This window comes from Macaca mulatta, chromosome 13 (assembly GCF_049350105.2).
Source record: "Macaca mulatta isolate MMU2019108-1 chromosome 13, T2T-MMU8v2.0, whole genome shotgun sequence".
NCBI lineage: Eukaryota > Metazoa > Chordata > Mammalia > Primates > Cercopithecidae > Macaca > Macaca mulatta.
The window spans coordinates 24,906,390-24,929,852 of NC_133418.1; the positions used below are offsets into that span (position 1 = coordinate 24,906,390).

At 40.4% G+C, this 23,463-nt stretch overlaps 1 protein-coding gene and 1 long non-coding RNA gene across 16 annotated transcripts in view; both read left to right on the forward strand.

Moving 5' to 3' along the window:
* Positions 1-23,463, forward strand: part of LOC701504 (immunoglobulin kappa light chain) — a 676,887-nt gene that overhangs the window by 304,963 nt on the left and 348,461 nt on the right. The window lies entirely within an intron of this gene.
* LOC144333718 (uncharacterized) lies at positions 7,350-8,243 on the forward strand. Its single transcript, XR_013402656.1, has 3 exons — positions 7,350-7,466; positions 7,580-7,682; positions 7,872-8,243. It is a non-coding gene; the product is annotated as an uncharacterized LOC144333718 (long non-coding RNA).

Below are 23,463 nucleotides of genomic sequence, written 5' to 3' on the forward strand. Positions count from 1 at the left end.
ATCAGTGGTTACTAGATTTACCAGCTGCTTCCTTTACAGACCGCTAGTGTGGTGGCCACTCAGTTTTATCATCTCTGCTCTATGTTCTCAAGTCCAAAATTACTTATGTTAATCCATTACATCATACCATTTCAGCATGGCTACTATGTTCATATAAATACATTTTAGAAGGCATCCCTGTTTATGGTATCAGAAAGAGTTGAATAAATCTTCTGTTCAAAAATAAACAACAAACACACATATAAATATAAAGCTAAAATATCAAAACTATTTCAACACTTTGAAAATTGACAAAGCATAAAATGATTAACCATGTATATTCTTTATGGAAAAAAAAAGTACTGGTGCTTTGAGTAAGGACAGAAAAAGTCTGTAACCTTTTGCCTGTGACAGCACCCTTCTACCCCCAGCTCAGTCAGCATGAATTACAGAACTGGAGTTTTACCAATGTGAGGTCAGTAAATGAAACTGGCAGCTTGCTGCCAAAGGGAGTGGACTTGAGTAAAGCCAAGGAGTGGAAAAAAATTCTTCAGTGTTTCCAGCTAAACATGGAGAACTCCATAGGAAATGAACAGAAAAAGCCTACAGCTTTGCTAGTCCAAGATGATGTCCTTTTTGGGGCAAGTAGTACATCTGCTGATGGCAAATAGCATATTCCTGGATAAGATAGACCCATACTGCTGAAAGAATCTCTGCACACATTCCTAGTGACCTAGAAGCTATAGATATGAGTGATGAGACCCAGGAGTTGCCGGTGCAAAGTAAAACCAGAGGGAGGTAAGAATTAGGTGCATTTTGCATGCAGTTTGCTTTTTAAACTATACATAGATAGATCGACAGAAGACAGATTTAAAAGCTCCAGATATTTGAGCAAAATGTCTCAAATCGTTGGTGACCACTACGCTATGGAGGTACATGTGCAGTTCCTATAAATTCAAACTAAAGATTAATATTAAGAATAAAAAGAAGCCGAGATATCAGTGGTCAAATACCACGTGAGATGCAGATTTTTCAACACCATGCAATGAGAATGCTTTAAATACATCTAATCCATTTAACATTATAGCTCACCTTATCTTATCCTAAATCTGCTCAGAACACATATATTAGCCACAGTTGGGCAACATTATGTAACACAAAGTTTATCTTACAATAAAGTGTTGAGTATCTTATGTAATTGATTGAATACTGTACTGAAAGAGAATATAGAATCGCTGTATGAACACTAGTACTATTTCTACTTGAATGCATATCACTTACACACCATCGGAGTCAAAAAATTTTAACTCCAACTATCATAAGTCAGGTACTATCAGTAAGTTCAGACAAGCAACTAAGAAGAAAATTTAAAAATGCTCAGAAAAATGAAACAAATTCCAGGCCTGACATGATAGCTCAAGCCTGTAATCCCAGTACTTTGAGAGGCTGATGCAGAAGGACGACTTGAGGCCAGGAGTTTGAGAACATGCTGGAAAAAATAGTGACACCCTTATCTCTACAAATTTTTTTTTAAAAAAAACAGAGATTGGTGACACGCACCTATATTCCCAGCTACTCAGGAGGAAGAAACTGGAGGATCGCTTGAGCCCAAGAGGTCGAGACTGCAGCAAGCTATGATCACAGCACCACACTCCAGTCTGGCTGACAGAGTGAGACTCTGTTTCTAAGAAAATTAAAATTAAAATTAAAAAGCCCACAATCTAAATAGAGGTACTATAATATATTATCAAAAATGTACAGTTTTCAGTTTAAAAAATCCTGGAAGAAAAAGGGAAGTATGACCGATATTGAAGGAATAAAAATAAAGCAACTACAACAATAACAGCAGAAAATAGCCAATGAAAGCTGATTCTAACTTGCCCTAATTGTTGACTTTAGCAAAGGCTACAAAGCAGTTAATAGGCAGATGTTAAAATAATTATTTTTAAAACTGTGATCCTTGACATAGAAAAGAAAATATTAAAAAAAAAAAAAAAAGATTCAGCAAGTAGGAACTCAAGAAAAGAAATGGAAAGTATAAAAAAAAAAAGACCAAATGGGAACTCTAGAAATGAAAAGTACAATAACCCAATTTAAATACGTATTAGCTAGGTCTAATAGCAATTTGAGATGGCAGAACAATCAGTTAACTTGAAAATAGATGACCGGAAAACTATTGAGACTGAAGAAAATGTTTAGAAAAAAAGGAAGAAAACTTCAGAGATTTATAGCTCATAGTGAAGGATACCAACAAATATATGATGACAGTCACAAAGGAGGAGAGAAAGAGAAAATAGCTGAAAAAAATATTTGGAGAAATAATGACAAAAACTTTTCAAAAGTAAGAAAAAATATTCTTAGAAGAAAAACTTCAATAAAACCCTTTAACATACTCAATAGAAATTAATAACTGAACACATTATATTAAAATATTGAAAGACAAAGAGAAAATCTTCATTGCATGAAGAATGAAAGCAGACACTGTATACAGAGACACAACAATATAGCTATTGGCTTCATTTTCATTGGGACCAGTAGAGGCTAGAAGCTGTGAAATGACATATTTAAATGCTGAAAGAAAAAAAAAAAAAAAGAGGGCAACCAGGAAATCTATATCCAGTGAAAATATCCTTCAACTCGAACAAAAAAGCAAACATATTCTTTGGTAAACAAATATGTTCATTCCTAGTTGCTATGTCTTATAAGATAGTTAAGAGAAAATACTTCAGAATCCCAGGAAATGACATCAGACAGGACATTGAGTCCACTGGAAGAAATGAAGGCCTCAAAAGTAATAAGGAACAATACCAAGGCTGGAAAGATAAAAATACACTTCATGCTATTTATGTGAAGTTCAAGACAGGGAAACCTAAATGATTGTGTTAGATGTCAGAAAGACAGTTACTTTTGCTGAATGGGAGGGAAACCTTACAAAGACTGTCCATGAGGGAAGCACAAGGGCATGTGAAATACTCTATCATTCCACCAGGACAATGACTTACACATAAACTTTATTCAGTTGCACACTCAAGAAGTGTGCACTTTACTCTGGCTACTTTATCAATGGAAATAAAAAGAATAAAAACCAAAACCTAGATTCTTTCACACTTACCAGTAATCACAGCCAAGAGCCCAGACTAATTTGGAATATTATTATTATTAACACCACTTCTTTACCGTATCTTGACACTTATACTTTTTATCCAGCTAGTTTCACAGCTCCACTTCTGGCCCATTCTTTTGGAAGACCCCATAGCCAAAGGGCAGGTAACACCTCTGGAAGACTGAAAATGACACAATTGATGGGTAATTAGCAGAAAACAGCTTTTATGTATTACAAATTTTCCTATGCAGAGGGTACAATACATGTGAGTGAGAGAGTCCCTCTAGCACAGAAAAGAAGTATGAACTAGAGCTTCAGAATGTGATCCAGTGTGTAGAGTTCATCAGAAGAACATAAATTGAGGTGACCTCTCATCTGGGTATGGGAAAGTGAAATGACTGTGAGTTCTCCCCAGATCAGTGGCCCATGGCTTTTGGCAACATGTACACGAAACTCACATTTGTTCATATCCACAGTCACTTCCTGGCTTCACCCATAGGAATGATGGTCTGGCTACCCAGTTACTTAGGAACTCTGCACACAGGCTGTCAGTTACTAAAACAACAATGAAAAACAGTGACTTTGGTTAAATGTATATCAGTAGTTACATTCTGGAGGGAAAAATGAGCAGAGGGAATATATTTTAATATCAAATGAAAAATCACAACCTTGTGACTCCTTACTTTTCCCACATAATTCATTATGCTTGTGCTGAAACTTCAGAGTATCAAATGAGGCCCGTATATTCATGCCTAAACCTTTGTCTTTGTCCAACCTGAGCCCACGTTTGGGCCATCCACTGGCATCCGAGTACACTTGTGAGATGATCACTGTCCAGACAGCATTGCTGGGACAACTCACAGACAGCTCCATGCTGAGTCTCTCCCCTCAAACTCCCAGCATCACTAACCCTGAAGGAGTGTCCTCCTGTCCTCCACAGCACCCAGAGCCTGCCCTGCCATGATTTCGCTGCCCAACTGAAAACCTCATCAGACATTTCACAGACTCAGAGACAAAGGCAGGTCCCAGGCAGAGGCTGGTTTGGGAGTCTAAGAGAAACTATTTTTTTCAACAATTGTTCTGTTAGAATTTTCCAGGTATTTATAAGCTGAATTTCTATACATAGTTACTATCTTAAAAATAAAAGCTATTTGTAATATGAGAAACATAAAACATAGAAAATAATTAAATCTCACAAGAGCATCATCTAGTCCAGCCTTCAAATTCACCTAATCAAATTCTGAGCTCCCTGCCTTATGGTCCATCTCCATAATGTCTATGTGCTCCACCCTTATCAAATATATGTTCAAAGAATTATTCTAACCTTTAAAAAAGAATTAAAAAGGAATTTGTAAAGACAACGATTCAACAAACAGAGGCTCTCAAACAGAGAAACTATGAAAACAGACCTACTGGAAATTCTAGAAATGAAAAGTTCAACAACTAAATTGAAAAATGTGTTATATAGACCCAACAGCAATTTAAGATGACACAAGAACCAGTAAACTGAAAAACAAGTCAATAGAAATGATCTCATATAAAGAAGGGAAAAATTATAAAGAAGAATGAATAAAACCTCAGACATTATAGGTCCGTTTGAACAATGCAAGCAAATTTGTATTAGGAATCACAAAGGAAAAAATAGAAAGAGGCTAAAAAATGTGTTCCCCTATTTATGTCCATATGGACCCCATATTTAGCTCCCACTTATAAGTGAGAAGATATGGTATTTAGTTTTTTGTTTCTGCATCAGTTCACTTAGGAAAATGACTTCCAACTTCATCCAAGTTTCTGCAAGGACATGATTTTATTCCTATGACTTTGTTCCTATTTATGGCTGCATATGATTCCATGGTGTATTGTTGTGGGATGTCAGGGATCCCGAATGGAGGAACTGGCTGGAGCTGCAGCAGAGGAAGATAAGTTGTGAAGATTTCATTTTAATATGGTCATTTATCAGTTCCCAAATAATACTTTTATAATTTCTTACACCTCTTTATGTTAATCTCTTAATCCTGTTATCTTCGTAAGCAGAGGATATACATCACCTCAGGACCACTGTGATAATTGTGTTAACTGTACAAATTGATTTTAAAACATGTGTGTTTTAACAATATGAAATCAGTGCACCTTGAAAAGGAACAGAATAACAGCGATTTTTAGGAAACAAGGGAAGACAACCATAAGGTCTGACTGTCGTCTGGGTCAGGCACAAAGAGCCATATTTTTCTTCTTGCAGAGAGCCTATAAACAGATATGCAAGTAGGGAAGGTATCACTACTTTATTTTCATAGCAAGGAATATTAATATTAATACCTGGGAAAGGAATGCATTCCTATGGGAGCTCTATAAACGGGTGCTCTGGGAATGTCTGTCTTATGCGGTTGAGATAAGGACTAAGATACACCCTGGTCTCCTGCGGTACCCTCGGGCTTACTAGGGTGGGGAAAAACGCTGCCCTGCTAAATTTGTGGTCAGACCAGTTATCTGTTTTTGAACGCTGTTTTCTGTTGTTTAAGATGTTTATCAAGATAATACGTTCACCGCTGAATAGAGAACCTTATCAGTAGTTCTGCCTTTGCCCTTTGTCCTGTTCCCTCAGAAGTATGTGATCTTTATTAGACCCTCATTAGTAGTTCTGCTTTTTGCCCTTTTAAGCATGTGATCTTTGTACCTGCTCTCTCTTTTTACACCCCCTCCACTTTTGAAACCCTTTATAAAACTTGCTGGTTTTGAGACTCAGGTGGGCATCACGGTCCTACCAATATGTGATGTCACCCCTGGTGGCTGAGCTGTAAAATTCTTCTCTTTATACTTTCTCTCTTTATTTCTCAGTCAGCTGACACTGATGGAAAATAGAAGGAACCTACGTTGAAATATTGGGGACAGGTTCCCCTGATAGTGTGTATATACCACAGTTTCTTTATCTAGTCCATGGTTGATGAGTACAATAGACGTTGGGGACTATTAGAGGGGAGAGAGAGGGAGGAAGGGTAGGGTTGAAAAACTACCTATGGGTACAATGTTCACTACCTGGTTAATAAGTTCAGTCATATACCAAACCTCAGCATCATGCAAAATAACTTTGTAACATATCTGTATATGCATGCTCTCATTCTAAAATAAAAACTGAAAAAAAATGGAGAAATAATGAAAATCATTTGTTGAACTGATGAAACACATTAATCTATACATGAAAGAAACTCAGTGAAACATTTTCAGGATAAGCACAATGCAATTCTTAACTATATACATTATAGTACCAACGTTGAAAGACAAAGACATAGAGAATTTGGAATGCATCACTAAAATACTGACTTACTCTATACTAGGAAGCAATAATAAAGCCATTGGCTAAATTTTCATCATTACCGATGGAGGTGAGAAGACAGTGGAATGATATATTTAAATGCTGGGGGAGAAAAGTCAGCCACGAATTCTATATCCAGCAAAACAATCCTTTACATATAAAAGCAAGGTAGAAATATTCCTTTATATACAAAGATTAATTCATTAATAGCATATATGCCTTGAAAGAGATTCAAAAGAAAATTCTTCAGAATCATAGGGAATGAATGACAGTAGATAGCAATTCAAATTAACAAGAAGGAATCAAGTCCTCAAAAAGTGAAAGAAATAAGAAAAAAACTACAAAAAATGTTTACTTTACCTGATGTAAAGATTAAGTCCAGGAAAAAAAACAAACAATTATAATGGATGTCAGAATATTAGTTATACTGATTGTGTTTTGAGTAGCAGTTTTTGACTGGGAAGGTGCATATTGAAAGCAGTGAGACAATTGGAAACCTTAGCTATTTCGATGTGGATCATGACATGAAATGATCTGGATGTTGAAACTCATTTGCACCCTTAAGATTTGCACTCCTTGCACTGTGTGTATTACCTTAGATCAAATAAAATGAAATAAAACAAACCTAGACTCTTTTAAATAAACCTGAACAAGGAAATAAAAATCACCACATATTTATGAAAGATCAACCTTATTAAAGAGAAACGGAAAACATGCCTGAGAAAGTCCTAAAGAAGTAGAAGTCTAGTAGAGGAAACAGCGGGAAACATCTACATATGGCCCTTCTGCCACTTAGGAAACACAGATTTTACCTGTATTGATTTCCTTAAAACATAAAATATATTTATGTCATTTTGCTCACAAGAGAGGCCCCCAACTTCTCCTTGGCTCTTTCCACCCCACTGCACCCACCAGGGGATTTGCATACTGTCCCCTAGGGAGGACTTTCCCTTGTGAGTCTGAGTTAAAAGCTCAGCTGTAACCTTGCTTTGACTAATCAGGACTCCTCAGTTCATCTTCTCACAATGAGATTCCCTGCTCAAATCCCGGGGCTGCTAATGCTCTGGGTCCCTGGTAAGGGCAGAAGGGAGATAAGGGAGGATGACGGGGTGGGAGGGTGTGCTCTGGGGGACCCACTGCCTCCCATGTGTATTCTGTCCTCCTGTTAGATGTGTGTTCTCCTCCAGGGTGGGACATGTGATGTCTAGATCTGTGAGAGTGAGGAAGATTCCAGAAGGATCAAGAACATGTATTTTAGTGAAAGCTGTGACACAGAAAGAGGGGGATGAGGTAGGTGACTTCTAGTGGCCCCTTTGTGCCTTGCAAATCTTGGTTCTTTTTACACCTGTATGTTTTGGGAGTATTAACCAAAATCACACACAAAAAATAATTGAGCAAAACGTAAATAATAGACAGAAAATGATTAAAATGACTCACAATGTTTGTATATAACCTTGCATTTCTCTCTTATTATTTCAGGATCCAATGGAGATGCTGTGATGTCCCAGCCTCCACTATCCCTGCCCGTCACCCCTGGAGAGCCAGCCTCCATCTCCTACAGGTCCAGTCACAGCCCCCTTCACAGTAATGGATGCACCTATTTGAATTGGGACCTACAGAAGCCAGGCCAGCCTCCACGGCTCCTGATTTATTTGATTTCCAACCGGGACCCTGGAGTCCCAGACACATTCAGTGGCAGGGAGTCGGGGACAGACTTCATGCTTAAAATCAGCAGGGTGGAGGCTGAGGATGTTGGGGTTTATTATTGCCAGCAAAATACATTCTTTAGATTTGGTTTAGCAGTTACTAGAGTACCTGTACATTGATAAGGTTTGGTGATATTAAACACTGTTTCCCTCCCCTCCTTCACCTTCCCCTACCACTTTTCGTAAGGCAGACCCCTAACCAGGACAGCAGCAGGCACTGTATTTTTTCCTACTTTTTCCAGGAGGAGCCCAAATAAAAATCTTCACAGTCTAGATTTTTAAATTACTAGATATGTTGTGGCAAATGTATGCAAAAATAAAGACCTAGTGCCAAAAGTCTCTGCACAGTCTCAAACACAGCATATTGAAGTAAAAAAGTAGTTTTCTGAACTCCAAAGCTGGGTTTCAACAATAAGGACCAACTTTGAAAGAATAAAGAAACATATGTATGTAATCTTAAACAGAATCTGGTTCAATACAAGATAATATATAAGCTAACTTTTTACCGCCTGAAAAATAACCATCTGAAGACTTTGAACGGAGGTCAGTAAGTGAGAGATTGGTGAGTCGTGTTTGAGATATGAACCCAGATGAAAGTTCTCATGTATTTCCTGGGAAGAATCACAGAGTTGAGAGACCCTGCCTGGTGTTCAAGGCTGGGCCCTGAGGCCACTGCAAGCTCCTGGGAAAGTGCTGCATCTCACGGAATTCTAGGTCATTAGTGACTGAAAGGTTAGGGAGGTTTGTTTCCAAATGCACCTTAGGTCATTTCAAACTTTCAAGTTCAACCCAGCAGGACGTAGATGAGCCTCCAAAAGTTGATTCTGCTTCCGTCATTTACCTAGGAATGATTTGAGAAAGAAATCATAATACCCTATATGGGTATTACACAGTAATAAGTTCAGGATATCTGCTGTATAATATGCTTGCATATTTCACAAGTTAATATAAGAAAAAACTATAATTAAACTGATTAATTCAAATGAAAGCAAGAATCAAGAAAATTGGAGGAAACAAGATGGTAGGTTTAACCATAACTTTACAAATAATTTCATCATAAATAAACACATTTTTCCAAATAAATCATAAAATTATCAGACAGGATTAAAATCAAAGATGTATGCTACTCATTAAACACACACCATAGTAGGAATATAGAATGGCTTTAAAAATGAAAGGATGAAGCATACATATCATGCAAGAACTGAGCAAAAGAAACTAGGTTGTGATTTTAATGCAAGAGACAAAATGGATATTTCATTATGATAAATGGGTAAATCCATCAAGAAGCCATTGAAATTCTAAATCTGCCTGAGTCCTGTATTAGTATGTTTTCACCCTACTGATAAAGACATAGCCAAGACTTGGCAATTTACAAAAGAAAGAGGTTCATGGGCTTACAATTCCACATGGCTGAGGGGACCTTACAAACATGGTAGAAGAAGGAGCAAGTCACATCTTACATGGATGGTCTCAAGCAAAGAGAAAGAGAGCTTGCGCAGGGGAAATCTTCTTTATGAAACCATCAGATCTCATGAGACTTACTCGTTATCATAAGAATAGCATGGAGAAGAACTGCCCCAATGATACAATTACCAACCACCAAGTCCCTCCTAAACTTGTAGGAATTCAAGATGAGATTTGGCTGGGGACAGAGCCAAACCATATCATTCCGCCGCTGGTCCCTCACAAATATCACGTCCTCACATTTCAAAATCAATCATGCCTTTCCAGCAGTCCCCCACAGCCTTAGCTCATCTCAATATTAACTCAAATGTCCACAGTCCAAAGTCTTATCTGAGGCAAGGCAATTCCTTTCCACCTATGAGCCTGTCAAACCAAAAGCAAGTTAGTTACTTTCTAGACACAATGGGGGTACAGGCATTGGGTAAATACAGCCATTTCCAATGGGAGAAATTGGCTTAAACAAAGGGGCTACCGACCCCAGGCAATCTGAAATATACCAAGGGAGTTTAATCTTAACGTTCCAAAATGATCTCCTTTGACTCCATGTCTCATTTCCAGGCCACACTGATGCAAGAGGTGGGTTCCCATGGTCTTGAGTAACTGTGTCCCTGTGGCTTTCCAAGGCAAAATCTCCCACCTGGTTGCTTACAAGGGTTGGCATTGAATGTCTGTGTCTTTTCCAGGTGAATAGTGCAAACTGTCAGTGGATCTACCATTCTGGAAACTGGAGGACAGTGGCCCTCTTCTCACAACTCCACTAAGCAGTACCCCAGAAGGGACACTGTGTGGGGGCTCTAACTCCACATTTCCCTTCTGCACTAGCCTAGCAGAGGCTCTCCATGAGCACCCCACCCCTGCCGCGAACTTCTGCCTGGGCACCCAGGTGTTTCCATACATCCTCTGAAATCTAGGTGGAGGTTCCCAAACCCATATTTTTGACTTCTGTGTGCTTGCAAACTCAACACCACATGGAAGCTGCCAAGGTTGGGGGCTTGCCCCCTCTGAAGCCACAGCCTCAGCTCCACATTGGCCCCTTGTGCCATGGTTGGAACAACTGGGACACAGGCCACCAAGTCCTTAGGATGCACACAGCATGGGCACCCTGGGCCTGGCCCACATAATTACTTTTTCCTCCTAGGCTTCTGGGCCTGTGATCAGAGGGGCTGCCATGAAGACTTCTGACATGCCCTAGAGACATTTTCCCCATTGTCTTGGGGATTAACATTAGGCTCCTCGTTACTTATGAAAACTTCTGCAGCTGGCTTGAACTTCTCAGCAAATGAGATTTTCTTTTCTATCACATTGTCAGGCTGCAAATTTTCAGGATATTTAGGCTCTGCTTCCCTTATAAAACTGAATGCCTCTAACAGCAACCAAATCATCTCTTGAATGCTTTACTGCTTAGAAATTTTTCCTGCCAGATACCCTAAATCATCTTTCTCAAATTCAAAATTCCACCAATCTCTAGGGCAGAGGCAAAATGCCACCAATCTTTTGGCTAAAATGTAACAAGAATAACCTTTGCTCTAGCTCCCAACAAGTTCCTCATGTTCATCTGAGACCACCTCAGCCTTGATTTCATCCTCAATATCATTATCAGCATTTTGGTCAAAGCCATTCAACAAGTCTTTAGGGAGTTTCAAACTTTCCCACATTTTTCTGTCTTCTTCTGAGCCCTCCAAACTGTTCCAAGCTCTGCCTGTTACCCAGTTCCAAAATCACTTCCACATTTTTGGATATCTTTTCAATGTTTCCCCACTCTCCTGGTGCCAATTTACCATATTAGTCCATTTTTCCATTGCTCATAAAGACATACCTGAGACTAGGCAATTTACAAAAAAAGAGGTTTAATGGACTTACAGTTCCACATGGCTGGGGAGGCCTCACAGTCATGACAGAAGGCAAGGAGGAGCACATCAAATCTTACCAGGATGGCAGAAGGCAAAGAGGGAGAGCTTGTGTAGAAGAACTCGTCTTCATAAAACCATCAGATCTCAAGAGACTTAGGCCCTTTCACCAGAATAACATAGGGAAGACTTGCCCTGGGTATTATGAACAATATCACGTGCATAAGGTACACTTCCTGCGATATTGGGAGTAATATCATCCTCTCCCCCAATGGGTATTATGAACAATATCGGGGGGGTACACCACACATGATATTGGGAGTAATATCATTCTCTCCCCTCTAGGTATTACGAACAATATTACATGGTGGGGGGGGTACAATGCCTGAGATGTTGGGAGTAATATCATCCTCTCCCCCTCTGGGTATTATGAACAATATTATGGGGGAAGAGGAGTACACCGCCTGCTATATTGAGAGTAATATCATCCTCTCCCCCTTAGATATTATGAACAATATCATGTGTACATCCCCTGCAATATTGGAAGTAATAACACACTCTGTCCCCCTGGATATTATGAACATTATCACAGGGGGGTGTAAACAAAAAGTGTTTACAGTATTGAAAATAATATCATCTCAAATCATCCCCTGAATATTACAACCAATATCACAGAAGGGTGTACACCACTTACAAGATTGAGAGTAATATTATCCCCTCCCCCACTGGATATTACAAACAATATCAGAGAGGGGCGTGCACCCCCTGCAATATTGGGAGTAATATCATCCTCTCCCCCCAGTTATTCTGAACCATACCCCAAGGGGGTGTACACCCACCATGATACTGGGAGTAATATCATCCTCTTCCCTCCTAAATACTACAAGCAATATCACAGGGGGGGTTGTACCACCCATACTGAGAGTAATATCATCCTCTCCCACCCTGAATAATACAAACAATATCACCAGGGACAATAAGCCCCTGCAACACTGGGAGTTATATCATCCCTTCCCCCCTTGTATATTATGATCAATATCACAGGAGGGTGTACACCCACTGTGATACTGGGAATAATATAATCCTCTACCCCCATGGATGTTATGAACAATATCACTGGGGACTGCACACCCACGGTGATACTGGGAGTAATATCATCCTCTCCTCACTGGATATTACAAACAATATCACAGAGGGGTGTACACACAAGATGTTTGCAATATTGAAAGTAATATCATCTCCAATCTTCCCTTGTATATTATTAACAACATCATAGAAAGGTGTACACCTCCGGAGATATTGAGAGTAATATCATCTTCTCCATTCCCTTGATATTACAAACAATATCACAGGGGTGTGTACACCTCCCACGAGATTGAGAGTAATATCATCCTCTCCACCCCAGGATATTAGGAACAATATCTCAGGGGAGTGTACACGCCCCGCTATATTGGGAGTCATATCATCCTCTTTCCCCCTAAATATCACAAACAATGTCACAGGGGGTTTACACTCCCCGTCATACTGGGAGTAATATCATCCTCTCCTCCACCCTGGATATTGTGAACAATATCACAGAGGGGTGTACACCCCCCTGGTATTGGAAGGAATATCATCCTGTCTTCCCCCACAGATATCATGAAAAGTATCACAGGCTGGTGTACACACAAGGTTTTTACAGTACTGAAAGTAATATCATCTCCAATCCCTCAAGGATATTATGAACAATATCATGGGAGCTGTATACTCCCTGCAATATTGGGAGTCACATCACCCTCTCCCTCCAGATATTACAAACAATATCACAGGGTGGTGTACACCCCCCACGATATTGGGAGTAGTATCATCCTCTCCCTCCCTGGATATTATGAACAATATCACAGAGGGGTGTACACCCCCCGGGATGTTTGGATAATATCCTCTCTCCCTCTGGATATGACAAAAAATATCACAGGAGGGTGTACACCCCCACGATATTGGGAGTATTATTCTCTTCCTGTCTGGATATTACTAACAATATCACAGGAGGGTGTACACCCTCCGCAATATGAGGAGTAATAACATTCTCTTCCCCCTGTATATTACAAACAATATCACAGAAGGTTATACACCACCCACTATATTGGGAGTAATATCATCCTCTCTCCCGGGGATATTAAAAACAATATTACAGGGGGGTATAGACACAAGGTGTGTTTATGATGTTGAAAGTAATATAATCTCAAATCTTCCCCTAGATATTAAACCCCTCGTGATATTGGGAGTGCTATCATTCTCTCCCCACTGGATATTAGGAACAATATTAGAGGACGTTGTACACCTCCCACGATGTTGGGAGTAATATCATCCCCTCCCTCCCTGAATATTACAAAAAAAATCATAAGGGGGTGTAGATCCATCGCGATATTGGGAATAATGTCATTTCTTCCCCTCCTGGTTATGATGAACAGTATCACAGGGGGGTGAACACCCCCTGCGATATTGGGCGTAACATCATCCTCTTCCCCTCTCTATATTATGAGCAATATCGCAGGGTGATGTACACTCCTGCGATATTGGGAGTAACATCATCCTCTCCCTCTCTGTGATTACGAACAATATCACGGGGGGAATTACACCCTCTGCGATATTGGGAGTAATATCATCTTCTCCCCACTTAGATATTACGACCTATATCACAAGGGTGTGTAAAGCCCCTGCGATATTGACAGTAATATCATCCTCTCCCACCCTAGATATTACGATCAATATCACAGGGGGGTGTACACACAAGTTGTCTATGATATTGACAGTAATATCATCTCCTCTCCCCCACTGGATATTACAAGTGATATCACAGGGGTGTACACCCCTTGCAATACTGGGAATAATATCATCCCCTCCCTCCCCAGATATTATGAACAATATCACAGGCGGCTGTACACAAAAGCTGTTTACAATATTGAAAGTAATATCATCTCCTCTCTCCCCCTGGATATTACCAACAATATAACGGGGGATGTATACCCCCCGCGATATTGACAGTAATATCATCCTCTCCGCCCCTGGATGTTACGAACAATGTAACAGGGAGTTGTACACACAACGTGTTTATGATTTTGAAATTAATGTCATCTCTTCTTCCCCCCGGATATGACGAACAATATCACAATGGGGGGTGTACACCCCCCACAATATTGCGAGTAATATTGTACTCTCCTTCCCTGGATATTACGAACAATATCACAATTTCGCATGTACACCTATAGCGATATTGGGAGTGATACAGTCCTCTCCCCTCCTGGATATTACGAACAATATCCCAAGGGGTAGGTGTGTACACTACCTGCGGTATTGGGGGTAATATCGTCCTCTCTCTTCCTGGACACTGCAAAAAATATCGCAAGAGGGGTGTATCCCCCCCCCCACGATATTGGTGGTAATATTGTCCTCTCCCCTCTTGACATTAAGAACAAATCATAAGTGGGGTTGTACACCCCTCGCGATATTGGAAGTAATATCGTCCTCTCCACCTGGATGTTATGAACAATATCACAAGGGGGTACACCTCCCGCATTATTACCACTACTATTATCCTCGCCTCCCTCTGCAAATTACAAACAATATCACAATATTGACTACTGGTTTTGACAGAACATCAGGCTTTAGAAGAAACACATCTGAAGGATTGCACACAGTCATTCTGGAGGAGATATGACTGGACTTTCCAAAAATGGACCACTAGAAAAAATAAATGCTTTCCAGTGCAACCCACTCGGGTCCCCTTCCACACTGTGGAAGCGTTGTTCTTTTGCTTGCAATAAATCTTGCTGCAGCTCAAAAAATGAAATTATTTCCAAGTGAATACTTATCTAAAGGCCATTAGGAGCAGGGGCTCAAAATAATTGAAATAATTTAAAACATTGATTTCAAGCAGTCACCTTTCCCAGCTTTCCCAGGGAGTCTCATGAACCAACATCATGACTATCCATACATGGGCTCAACAATATCAATTTCAATTAACTGGGAATCATGGGGATACCAGCACTTCTGAGCATGCATCTTTCCAAGGAGAATAACCCAAGATTGTACCAGACATCAAGGATCAGACTTACAGCTGGTGTCAGGTGTTTTTAGCAGGCATCATCCAACATGAGTAGGGCAACGGTTGTTTCCCTGTATATGCACTTGTCTCTCTTGTCAGTTATATTTGAGCATGAAATATTATCTGAGGATTTTCCAAGTGCTTTCATCACAGTTAGGAAACTCTTCCATAATATGGTACTAAGTGAAGCAACTTGTTTACAGCAACAACTGAGGTAAAATATGCAGCTCGTGATCTTATCACCTGCACAGGTGCAGCTGTCTCTAGAGAAATGAGAAAACGTATTCTCAGTCAAGCAAAACTGACACACAAATCCAGGTAATTGAATTGATGTTCTATCAGATGTGGTGAAGGTTCTGAGACAGTAACCACATATAATGCTGTTATCCATCAAGGAATATTTGTATCTTGAAAGTGAGCTGTGTACTCGTGGTTAATTATTATGCCAACTGAACAGCTTGAAACATTGGTTCCCTTGGCACCAACTGATAAAAAGAAGACTCAACAGCTGGTAGGCCCCTTTGCTTAAGGGAGGCAGCATAAACCTCACCGGGGTATTTTTCTGGTTCCTTTAGTCAAAATCATGAACAAAGTTGCCAACTTTGAAGGAGGCCTTTTGCAACAGTAGCCTTGGAATCTGTTGAACAAGGCCCGACTCAGTCACTTCTTTAAGATTTTTTTTTTTTTTTTTTTTTTTTTTTTGAGACGGAGTCCCGCTCTGTCGCCCAGGCTGGAGTGCAGTGGCGGGATCTCAGCTCACTGCAAGCTCCGCCTCCCGGGTTCACGCCATTCTCCTGCCTCAGCCTCCCAAGTAGCTGGGATTACAGGCGCCCGCCAACTCACCCGGCTAGTTTTTTGTATTTTTTAGTAGAGACGGGGTTTCACCGTGTTAGCCAGGATGGTCTCGATCTCCTGACCTCGTGATCCACCCGTCTCGGCCTCCCAAAGTGCTGGGATTACAGGCTTGAGCCACCGCGCCTGGCCTCTTTAAGATTTTTAGAGCCTGCTAACCAGATGGAAGTCCAGGTATACACAACTTCTATGCATACTGATTGGAGTCTGTGGCATCAGAAAATTGTCACTGAGTGCACCAGCCTCTCAATTTTTGGGCACATAAGTTGCCTGAAGCAGTCACCAGATGTCCTTCTATTGAATGACAACTCCTTGCTTGCTATTAGGCACTGATTGAGACTGAATATGTTAAGGCTTCAGCACCATCTATGACTGTGACACTGCTCCCTTAGCTGTCCATTCTCACTTGGATACTTACCAACACCGTAAGTAAAACCAGACAATCTCAACAGAGTCATGTTATCAAATGGAATTGGCACATTCTTGATCAGGATTAATCAGGACCCCACAGGATCTGTGGCTCCATGAACAAATGGGGAGTTTGCTAGAAGGGACTAAATGACTTGTAGGTGATAATTTGGATCTTCATTTGCCCATGTGGAGCCCAGGATTCAGAGATTTCTGTATGGTAGGAATCACTGATGGCTGAGCAAAACACAAACTGACAGGTCCACTGGGTGTGGCCACCATCAGCCAGTGGATGGACACTTTTTAAACTGATTCTTAACATGAGGTTTCTACCCAGTGGGCCAAACTACATTCAGTGGTAATGGCCATGCAGGCTGTCCCAACATTGTACCATGCCACATTTCTACTAAATCCTGGGCCATTGCCAAGAGCCTCGCCATCTGTTCAGGAAAATGAGAACTAAGTGACTGGACTGTTAAAGAATCCCCAGTGTGCAGAAAAGGACTATGGCCACAGCTTTCCACCTGGAGGAAAAAGAGGTATGATGATCAATTTGGATGGTGTGACTACCAAGGTCACCCTTGAGAGAAACTTATGTCATATTTATGGATACCTCATGACACTTCACACTGACCAAGGAGCATCTTTCACTGCCCAAGCAACATTACAATAGGCACGCTCTCATGGAACACGATGAACTTCCCATGTACCCTTCATCCACAGGCCAGTGAATCTAGTGAATGCTAGAACAGTGGACTCACACAGCAACATCTAGAAAGGGCATCTTGAGAGTCTGCTAATGGGGTGGTATGCCACCTGGCTAGAGCAATATGGACATTAAACATCGCTCTCCAGAACAAGGGAAATAGTGCATGTTGAGAAACACCGAGCTGGGTGACGATGAAGGTAGACCAGGCAGGCACCGTATTAGTCCGGACCTGTGAAAGCCATTTCAGTGTTCCTGACCATTGTATTACTCTTTTCCCTTTAGAATGCATGCCCTGGGGTGGTTTCCAGTTCAGGCATCATCATACCCCGGACAGGCCCCCTAACTTTAATATAGGGATTATGTTTCCTCTGGGTGCCTCCTTTCCACAAGACCCCACAAGGAGGGATAACACGACTAAGAAATATGAGGAAGCTGGGGGCTCTCTTCTGGTGTCAGGGATATCTTATCCTTCCTTTAGTGTTGGTGATGTTATGAGAAGGGCATGACCTCCCTTCCTGGAGTGCACAATCAGGACTGAAATGTGTGGTTAGAGTGACAAAGGCAATGTATTGTTCACAGAGCAAGGACAGCCAGAATGTGTTCCTACACCAACACGGCCCAACCCTTGTAGGTGGCTGGGGGACACCTGAGACCCTGGGATGGGTGAGAGATGATGCACTAACCTGTCAGGCTGCATTTTGGCAAGGATGAGGCAGCAAAGGCCTGGAAGCATAATGTCTTTGTTAGCTTCTTCCCAGTCACCAAGGGTAATCTTTCAAACTACTGAATCTGCCATTCTTCACCTCGTACTGTCACTAACTTGTGGTTCCCTTTCATTCTACACCAACATTCCTAATACCACGGTGTACATCAATAGGACCTGAGCACTGGCCCACCAAGTGAAGATATGACACCTGCCACATGGGGGGAACTGGAGGCCCCTGTTTAAGTGAATTAACTCTGTGACAAATGTCATGACCACAACTAAAAAAAAACATTGGTGGACCGATATTTTGATGCACCATAAAGTGAAATCTTAAATTCAAAACAGCAGTTGGAGGCTGTGGAGCTATAATAAGTTATTGGTGAACATTTAAAATGTTATAGCCACTTTGGAAAAAGTTGGACAGAGTAGTAAACACTTACTATAAGACCCAGCAACTACAAGCCTAGGTATTAGCCCAAAAGAAATGAAGATACACGTTCATGCAAAGTCTCGTTCAAGAACATTCATAGCAGCTTTATCCATAATAGCCCAAAGTGGAAACAACTTACATGGCAATCAACAGGTGAAGGGATCAATTATAAAATTACCGAACAGTTAAATAACAGTCAACATTCCTAATAACATGATGTACATCAACAGGACCCCAGCACTGGCCTACCAAGTGAAGATCTGACACCCGCCACATGGAAGGAAACTGGAGGCTCCCTGTTTAAATGAATTGACTCTGTGGAAAATGTCATGACCACAACTGAAAAAACGTTGGTGAACTGACTTTTTGAACCACCACACTTTAAAGAGGAGCACATAATTGGAACACAGGACATCTGAATGAATCTGAGAAACAGATGAGCTGCACAAAAGTCACCAGACACAAAAGAGCACATACTATATTTCACTTACGTGAAACTCTTAAAAAGAAAATGAAATCTGTACTGACAATAAGCAGATCAAGAATTCCCTGATCTGTGCGGTGGAAAGCAAGTTGATTCCAAAACAGTGGGTCAAAACTTTTTGAAGTTATAGAAATGTCCTATGTCTGGATTTTGGAGGTGGTTCTAAAGATGTGTTTATCTGTGACAGTTCATTGACAGTGAATTTTTTTTGTAATTGTTTTTCAATAAACTTAGTTAACAGTGAATAAAGTAAGTGTAAGACCAATTGGGTAATGTTGTCTTCGCATCTTCTATCTTGCAGTGTACTGAAGACTGTACGAGCCAGAATATCTGAGAGATAATCTCAGCTCTGAAACTGAAGAACTGTGTATCTCTTGCAAGATCTCTCTTTTCTAGGTATTTTGGACATTTCTTCTATAGAATGAGAATTTAAATACACTTCATAGATTAAGTCAAAATGGTAGGCTTTCAATACACATCGGTTATTCATTTTAACTAAAAGTCTGAGCAAAATAAAAAGTCATAGAAAATTGGAAAAGTTATTTAAATAAGATGAAATATTCTTTTAAAAGTTAGGAAAATAAAACTGTCACACCTTTTATTTCATATCAAATTTTAAGAACTTATAACTACATATCAAGTGTTCCTAGCATAAAAACTGTAATATAGTTACGCCAGGCGTGGTGGCTCAAGCCTGTAATCCCAGCACTTTGGGAGGCTGAGACAGGCAGCTCATGAGATCAGGAGTTTGAGACCAGCCTGGACAACATGGTGAATTCCCATCTCTACTAAAAATACAAATATTAGCACCACATGGTGACACATGCCTGTAATCCCTGCTAATCAGGAGGCCAAGGCAGGAGAATCACTTCAACTCAAGAAGCAGAGGTGGCAGTGAGCTGAGATCACACCATTGCACTCCAGCCTAAGTGACAGAGTGATGCTCTGTCTCAAAAACAAACAAAAAACTATAGTACACTTAACCATGTGTGTTCACAAATGAATAGATATAAAAATGATTCTGTTTTCCTTTACCTATTTTTCAGAATTTTTGTGTTTATGTTCATAAAAGATACCAACATTTAATTTCTCCCTTTGTTATGTCTTTGTTAGATTTTGGACTGAAGGATATGGTGATCTCATATTATAAGTTTGGGATATTTGCTCTTTTTGATTCTCTTGAAAGTATGTGTAATTTTGATAAGGTATCACGTCACCAGTCAGGCAGATGTAAAATTGGATTTTTCATTCTGGGTAAGTTTAAAGTATGGATTTCTTGTTACTTCTGTCAAGTTAGTTGCCCTAAAAATATTCGTAATATCCTTCTTTTATATTTTTATCATCATAGGTTCTGCAATGATTTTCCCCTTTGTATTTATAGTCCTCTGTTTCATGTCTTTTTTTTACTCCTTTTTTCTAATCTGTCAGAGATTTCTGGACTATCATTGATCCATCTCTCGAGGGAGTTGTAAGTATAAGGAAGAGAAGAACTTTTAAATCTTCCAGCTGCTTTTGCTCTCACTACACTAACAACTACTACAATCACAGCAACATCCACAATAGCACAGGACAAGCTTCTACAGATTCCAGTGCATCCATCTGAGTAAATCTTCTCTACCTCTATCTTATACAGCTAGAAGTTTTGAGAGCCATAGAAGTAGTGCTGTAGCCTTTTGTACATAATGGAAAATTAGGCAAGACTCAGCGTAATATCGGCATTCCTTACACCAGTCACCCTTCAGTTTGTGGATCATCATTATACACATAAACACAGCATGTGTCTAATATATATATATCAAAATCCATGAGGCAAAACTTACCACAGTCCACGTTTTCTATTGTATTATATTTCCTCTTATACTTTTATTCTTGTTTTTCACTAAAAAATCTATAGTGAACAAGCCAAATTAACAAGCCAAACAAACAAACAACACAACCTTTTTAAAAGGGGACGAAGTACATGACCAAACACGTTTCAAAAAAAGGATATAAATGGCCAAAAAGCATAGGAAAGACTGCCAAAAATCACTAACTATTAGAAAAATGTAAATCAAAACCACAATGAGATACCGTCTTATACCAGTTAAAATGGCCATTATTAAAAATCAAAAAAATGACATGCTAGTGAGTTTATGGAGAAAAGAGAACGCTTATACAATGCTCATAGGAATTTAAGTCAGTTCAGCCATTATGAAAAGCAGTTTGGCAATTTCTTAAAGAACTTAAAACAGAAATATCATTTGACCCAGCAATCTCATTACTGGGTATATACCATAAGGAATATAAATTGTTCTATCATAAGGACGCATGCATGTCTATGTTTATCACTGCACTATTCCCAATAGCAAAGACATGGAATCAACCTAAATGTCCATCAATGGTAGACTGGATAAAGAAAAGGTGGGGCCAGGCGCGGTGGCTCAAGCCTGTAATCCCAGCACTTTGGGAGGCCGAGACGGGCGGATCACGAGGTCAGGAGATCGAGACCATCCTGGCTAACAAGGTGAAAACCCATCTCTACTAAAAAATACAAAAAACTAGCCGGGCGAGGTGGCGGGCGCCTGTAGTCCCAGCTACTCGGGAGGCTGAGGCAGGAGAATGGCCTAAACCCGGGAGGCGGAGCTTGCAGTGAGCTGAGATCGGCCACTGCACCCCAGCCTGGGTGACAGAGCGAGACTCTGTCTCAAAAAAAAAAAAAAAGAAAAAAAAGAAAAGGTGGTAGATATGCAACATGGAATACTTACTTTACACTTATAAAAAATGAGTTCATATCCTTTGCAGCCACATAGGTGGTGCTGGAGGCCATTATCCTAAGAAAACTAACACAAAGTTTCAAGCTTATACTAATCAAGATTTCTATAGCAGAAGAAAAAAAACAGTTGTTTTAAAGTAATCAGATTTAGCATTCTTAGGCAGACCTTCATGCTGATGATCTGTGGAAAATAATATCCAATGATAGAAAAGGGGGTAGAATACAGGGGTCCTCAAACCAAAAATAAAGTGAATCCCATTAACACTCGGTTATTAAAGATACCTATAGCTCTGGACAACGCAGGATCTGTGGATGTCAGATGCTTTGAGAAATCATATTATCCTCTTTGTTCATCCACAGTAAACTTCTTGACCTTATACTGGAAATTATATTGGTTTAGGGCCATTACAAAATAATTTTGACAACACTTCACTTGCTCATGATTAAGTGTTCTTTTTTGTTTAAAAAAAATCCATTTCACACTTAGTAAAATGTAGTGTGTGTGTCACGACATGTCCCTCCCCCCAACTGGAACAATTTTACAGTATATTGAAGACCTAATAGCCCCACCCTCTAAGACTTTATTAAGCACTCTCTGCAAACTACGATATTCTCCTACTTATTCCCAATCCAGCATTGAAATACATTACTCTATTTAGTTCTCATAACCACTTCAAATTTTGCCAATAGATGCACAAAAATGTACTTCAGGAAGAAACTTTCTCTGCAGGCAAATCTGGGTGGCCCTGGTCTGACCTAGGACACTGAGGACACTGTCTCTGTGCTGAGTTACTGAGATGAGCCAGCCCCGCAACTGTGCCCAGCCTGAACCACCCCCTGCTGGTTTGCATGTTCCCAGAACACAGCCCCCTGCCCTAAAGACTTCTTAATAGATTAGTCACACCCTGTGCAGGAGTCAGACCCAGTCAGGACACAGCATAGACATGAGGGGCCCCACTCAGCTCCTGGGGCTCCTGCTGCTCTGGTTCCCAGGTAAGGAAGGAGAACATTAGGAATTTTCTTAACCGAGTGTGCTCAATATGTCTGGCACTTCTGGAAAGTTCTCTTATACCATGATTCATAGTGTAGATATTTGTTTTCATGTTTCCAATCCCAGTGTCAGACGTGACATCCAGATGACCCAGTCTCCATGTTTCCTGTCTGCATCTGTAGGAGACACAGTCGCTATCACTTGCCAGGCAAGTGGTGGCATTAGCAATAATTTAGCCTGGTATCAGCAGAAACCAGGGAAATCCCCTAAGCTCTTCCTCTATGATGCAAAAGATTTGTGCACTGGGGTCTCGTCGAAGTTCAGTGGCAGGGGATCTGGGACAGATTTCACTCTCACCATCCGCAGCCTTGAGCTTGAAGATTTTGTAGCTTATTACTGTGAACAGAAGTTCAGTTACCCTCCCACAATGTTATAAGCCAGAACATAAACCCCTTAGAGAAACAAGCGTATGAAGTTGGGCTGCACAGTTGCTCCTCCTGGTGCCCCCATCTGCTGAAAGCATTTCTCAGATGTATACAAGTTTTTAAGCTTTTGGCAGAAGGGATCAGGGAGTCTCCTGCATATTCTCACTCTCTTTCTTCATCCTCAGTCCCAGCAGCACAGACATGACAATG